This window comes from Anomaloglossus baeobatrachus, chromosome 2 (assembly GCF_048569485.1).
Source record: "Anomaloglossus baeobatrachus isolate aAnoBae1 chromosome 2, aAnoBae1.hap1, whole genome shotgun sequence".
Classification (NCBI taxonomy): Eukaryota; Metazoa; Chordata; class Amphibia; order Anura; family Aromobatidae; genus Anomaloglossus; species Anomaloglossus baeobatrachus.
The window spans coordinates 571814574-571820573 of NC_134354.1; positions in this window are offsets into that span (position 1 = coordinate 571814574).

The window sequence follows — 6000 nt, forward strand, 5'->3', positions numbered from 1 at the left end:
ATTAATTCTGTTCTGGATCTTAATCCGCCAGTATCAGAGGAGCAACCCTCTCTGGCAGAAAAGCACCAGTTTACCTCGCCTAAGAGGGCAAAGAGTGTGTTCTTTAACCACTCCAGTTTTCAGGCCGCTGTGTCCAAGCCCAGGGCCTGTCCTGACAAACGCTTCCCGAAGCGTGGTTCTGATGACAGTTTTCCCTTTCCACCTGAGGTGGTCAGGTCAAGGCGTGGGCTCAGTCCCCAAAGGTAGACCCCCCCCGGTGTCTAGGCTCTCAGCCCGGACTGTTGTGTCGGTGGCTGATGGCACCTCCCTTAAGGATTCCACTGACCGCCAGATTGCCCTTCTGGCCAAATCCGTATATGAAGCGGCGGGGGCCTCGTTTTCCCCGACTTTTGCAGCAGTGTGGGCTCTCAAAGCCATATCTGCTTCTCTAGAGGAGATGCATTCCCTCTCCAGGGAATCTATGCCCGAAATGGTTGCCTTGACTTCCCAAGCTTCAGCTTTTTCATCCTATGCCATGTCTGCCATGCTGGAGGCTTCTCACTGCACTGCGGTGGCTTCGGCTAATTCCCTCGCTATCCGCAGGATCTTGTGGCTTCGAGAGTGGAAGGCAGATGCTTCTTCTAAGAAGTACCTTGCTGGGCTCCCTTTTGCTGGGTCCCGGCTGTTCGGAGAACAGCTGGATCAAATTATTAAGGAAGCTACTGGCGGGAAGAGTACTTCCATGCCACAAACCAAAGCCAGGAAACCTGCCCAGGGTAGGAATCAGTCGAGGTTTCGCTCCTTTCGTTCCTCCAACTGGTCGTCCTCTAAGCCCTCGGCCTCGTCCACTAACTCAGCCAAGGACCAGAAATCCAACTGGCGCCCAAAAGCGCGTCCACAGAAGACGGCAGAAGGTGCTGCCACTAAGGCAGCCTCCTCGTGACTATCTGCCCGCTCCAGCAACGTCCTTGGTCGGTGGCAGGCTCTCCCACTTTGGCGACGCTTGGTTTCAACACGTCTCCGATCAGTGGGTGAGAGATATCATCTCCCACGGCTACAGGATAGAATTTTCTTCCAGTCCGCCAAACAGATTTTTTCTCTCAACCCCCCCCCCTGCTCCAAGGCCGCCGCCTTCTCACAGGCCGTGGCATCTTTGCAGGCCAACGGAGTAATTGTACCGGTGCCCGCCTGGGAACGGTTCAGAGGTTTCTACTCAAATCTCTTCCTAGTCCCCAAAAAGGACGGTACTTTCCGGCCCATCCTGGATCTCAAGCTTCTCAACAAGCATGTTCAGGTGCGGCACTTTCGCATGGAGTCTCTGCGATCAGTCATTGCCTCAATGACCCAAGGGGATTTCCTGGCGTCCATCGACATCAGAGATGCCTATCTGCATCTGCCAATTGCAGTCTCTCACCAGCGTTGGTTACGTTTTGCAATCGGAGAAGATAATTTCCAATTTGTGGCTCTCACCTTCGGGTTGGCCACAGCCCCTCGGGTATTCACCAAGGTCATGGCTGCAGTGATTGCGGTTCTGCACCTACAGGGGTTGGCAGTGATCCCTTACCTGGATGACCTTCTAGTCAAGGCTTCATCCAGCGCAGATTGTCAGCGGAGTGTCTCGCTCACTCTCGCCACTCTAGCCCAATTCGGGTGGCTGGTCAATCTTCCCAAATCCACTCTGACTCCGACCCAGAGTCTCACGTACCTAGGGATGCAGTTCGAGACTTTGCCGGTGCTTGTGAAGTTGCCCTTAGTCAAACAGCAGTCCCTCCAACTGGCAGTGCGCTCTCTGCTGAGGCCCCGCCGTTATACCCTCAGGCGTCTGATGCAGGTGCTCGGTCAAATGGTGGTGTCAATGGAAGCTGTCCCCTTTGCCCAGTTCCATCTGCGCCCCCTGCAGCTGGACATTCTCCGCTGTTGGGACAAGCGGCCTTCCTCCTTACATAGGCTAGTGGCTCTGTCGCCACAGACCAGGAGCTCTCTTCAGTGGTGGCTTCGGCCCCTCTCTCTGTGACAGGGGCGCTCCTTCCTGGCCCCATCCTGGGTGATCCTCACCACGGATGCCAGTCTATCCGGCTGGGGAGCGGTATGTCTCCACCACAGAGCGCAGGGCACTTGGACTCCGTCCGAGTCAGCCCTTTCAATCAATGTGCTGGAAACCAGAGCCGTGCTTCTAGCTCTTCTAGCTTTTCACCACATCCGAGTCCAGTCAGACAACGCGACAGCGGTTGCTTACATCAATCACCAAGGCGGGACACGCAGCCGCCTGGCAATGTTGGAGGTACAACGCATCCTTCAATGGGTGGAGGACTCCAAGTCCACCATATCCGCAGTCCACATCCCAGGCGTGGAAAACTGGGAGGCAGGTTATCTCAGCCGTCAAACCGTGGACAGTGGCGAGTGGTCCCTGCACCCGGCAGTGTTTCAGTCAATCTGCCGCAAATGGGGCACTCCGGACGTGGACCTAATGGCATCCCGTCACAACAACAAAGTTCCTGTTTACGTGGCTCGCTCCCACGATCCTCAGGCATTCACCGCAGATGCTCTGGTTCAAGACTGGTCCCAGTTTCGTCTGTCCTACGTGTTTCCCCCTCTAGCTCTCTTGCCCAGACTCCTGCGCAAGATCAGAATGGAGGGCCGTCGAGTCATCCTCATTGCACCGGACTGGCCCAGGCGAGCTTGGTAGCCAGACCTGCTCCATCTGTCCGTAGAGATGCCGTGGCATCTCCCGGACCGTCCAGACGTTCTCTCGCAAGGTCCGTTTTTCCGCCTGAATTCTGCGGCCCTCAAATTGACAGCGTGGCTCTTGAGTCCTGGATTTTGACGGCTTCTGGTATTCCTCCTGAAGTCATCTCCACTATGGCTCGGGCCCGTAAGTCTTCCTCCGCTAAGATCTATCACAGGACTTGGAGAATTTTCCTATCCTGGTGTCGCTCTACCGACCATCCTCCTTGGCCTTTCTCCTTGCCGACCCTTCTGTCTTTTCTACAGTCCGGTCTGCAGCTAGGTCTGTCCCTCAACTCTCTCAAGGGACAAGTCTCAGCTCTGTCTGTTCTGTTCCAGCGGCGTCTCGCTCGGCTGGCTCAGGTCCGCACCTTCATGCAGGGCGCCTCTCACATCATTCCGCCTTACCGGCGGCCCTTGGATCCCTGGGACCTTAATTTGGTTCTCACGGTTTTGCAGAAACCCCCCTTTGAGCCTCTTAGGGAAGTTTCCTTGTATCGTCTTTCACAGAAAGTGGCCTTTCTGGTGGCCATTACTTCCCTCAGGAGAGTCTCTGATTTGGCTGCGCTCTCTTCGGAGTCACCTTTTTTGGTTTTTCATCAAGACAAGGTGGTTCTCCGTCCGACTCCGGACTTTCTTCCTAAGGTGGTCTCTCCTTTCCACCTTAACCAGGACATTACCCTACCTTCCTTTTTGTCCGGCTCCTGTTCATCGCTTTGAAAAAGCGCTGCATACTCTGGATCTGGTGCGTGCTCTCCGGATCTATGTGTCTCGCACCGCTGCACTTAGGCGGTGCACTTCTCTTTTTGTGCTAACCACAGGTCGGCGCAAGGGTCTCTCTTCTTCTAAGCCGACCTTAGCCCGTTGGATTAGATCGACCATTTCGGACGCCTACCAGAGTACTCAGGTGCCTCCCCCGCCGGGGATCAAGGCACATTCGACCAGAGCTGTCGGTGCCTCTTGGGCTTTTAGGCACCAGGCTAAGGCTCAACAAGTCTGTTAGGCTGCCACTTGGACTAGCCTGCATACCTTTTCGAAGCACTACCAAGTGCATGCTCATGCTTCGGCAGATGCGAGCTTGGGCAGACGCATCCTTCAGGCGGCTGTCGCCCATTTGTGAAGTTAGGTTCTGCCTACTTCTTAGTTTATTCTGTTTATTTCCCACCCAGGGACTGCTTTGGAACGTCCCATGGTCTGGGTCTCCCAAAGGAACGATAAAGAAAAAGAGAATTTTGTTTACTTACCGTAAATTCTTTTTCTTATAGTTCCGTATTGGGAGACCCAGCACCCTCCCTGTTGCCTGTTGGCAATTTTTTCTTGTTCCGCGTGTTCTCACCGGCTGTTGTCGTGGACAGAGTCTCCGGTTGTTCCGGCTCTTGCTCTGTTCTACTTGTGGGTGGCTATTCTCCTTCAGCTTTTGCACTAAACTGGCTGGGTCTGCTCACCAGGGGGTGTATAAGCTCAGAGGGAGGAGCTACACTTTTTAGTGTAGTACTTTGTGTGTCCTCCGGAGGCAGAAGCTAAACACCCATGGTCTGGGTCTCCCAATACGGAACTATAAGAAAAAGAATTTACGGTAAGTAAACAAAATTCTCTTTTTTGCCGCGGAAAACATGCGGATTTATCTGGATTTTCCAGATAAATCCGCAGGTTTTAGCATGTACAGTCACTCCCCATGTTATCCTATGGGACATGAGGAGTGCTGTGTCCACGCTGCGGAAAGTGCGGCTGCCAAACATGCTGCGGATGTCCACATCTGCACGTGCAATTGCATGTCAATTATTCAGGCGGAATTACCTGTGGATGTCCCAGCCCTCCGCTATGGAGATAGAGGCCGGGACGTCCGCAGGTAATTCGCATGAATGTCCGCATGTTTCCCGCAGCTATTCCGCTGTAATCTCGCAGCTAAAAATAGCTGCGGATGCCGGCGGGCAGCTGCGGGAAACATGTGCTCGTACCTGCAGATACATCCGCAGGTACGAGCGCCCGTGGGCACATAACCTAATATTTAAATGTTCAGCCACTCTTGAAATAAGTATTAAAGTGCTTGTTTTTGCAAACCCAATTTAAAAGGGGGGAGTGATCTAGGACCCCACCGATCAGCTGTTTCCAGTGCTGCGTTGTGCAGCTGCACAGCTCCTTCACCTGCATAGTGATCGTGCCCAGGTACTGCCCTATTAATATGAAGAGAGAGGGGATCTGAAGTACGCGGCTACAATTCCGTTGACAGAGCTGTGCTGTGCAGTTCCTCAACTCAACACATCTGGATGGCACTGGGAACAGCGGATTGTCGGGATGCCTGGTGTCTCACCCCAACCAATCTGATATTGACCTAAAGATAAGCTATCATTATATTAGTTTAAAGGAAATCTGTCAGCAGGTTTTTGGGAAAATGGGTCAGAAGAGAGATTTGACAGGCTCTGAAAAGTCCAAAATTGTGAGATGTCTTGCAGAGGGATGCAGCAGTCTTGAAATTCCCAAACTTTTGAAGCGTGATCACAGAACAATCAAGTGTTTCATGGCAAATAGCCAACAGGGTCGCAAGAAATGTGTTGGGCAAAAAAGGCACAAAATAACTGCCCATGAATTGAGGAAAATCAAGAGTGAAGCTGCTAAGATGCCATTTGCCACCAGTTTGGCCATATTTTAGAGCTGCAACGCTACTGGAGTATCAAAAAGCACAAGGTGTGCCATACTCCGGGACATGGCCAAGGTAATGAAGGCTGAAAAACGACCACCTTTGAACAAGAAACATAAGATTTTTTTGGACCAGTCTTGGCGTTTTATCATAAGGCTGTGTGCGCATTGCACCGCAGCATAAATGCATGCGTCTATGTATATTGTGGATGATACGTGCGCACATTGCTTTTATGAACGCAGCGATTTGGATGCTGCAATTTTGACCCAAATCTGTGCGTTCTAAAAAGCAGCATGTCAATTATTCCATGCACTTTGGATGCAGCTCCCACTCTGTCTATGGTGAGGGCAGCAGCCATAGCGTATGAAATCGGCTTTTTGTTTTTCCCCTGAAACACTGCATTCATTATGCAGTGTTTCTGCAGCAATTTGAAGCGCACACGTGCAAACATGGCCTAAGGCTAAGTTCACATTTCCGTTGTTTTGTATCAGTCACATGCGTCGCTTGATGCATGTGACTGATGCGCTGTACAACGCTGTACAATGGATGACAAAGAACAGAATTCTTTGTCGGATTCCGTTGTGTGCGGGGGGCGGAGTTCGGGGGGGAGCAGAGCGGGGCCGTGGGACTGAGGACGTCAGTGCCACAGGGACTGCAGG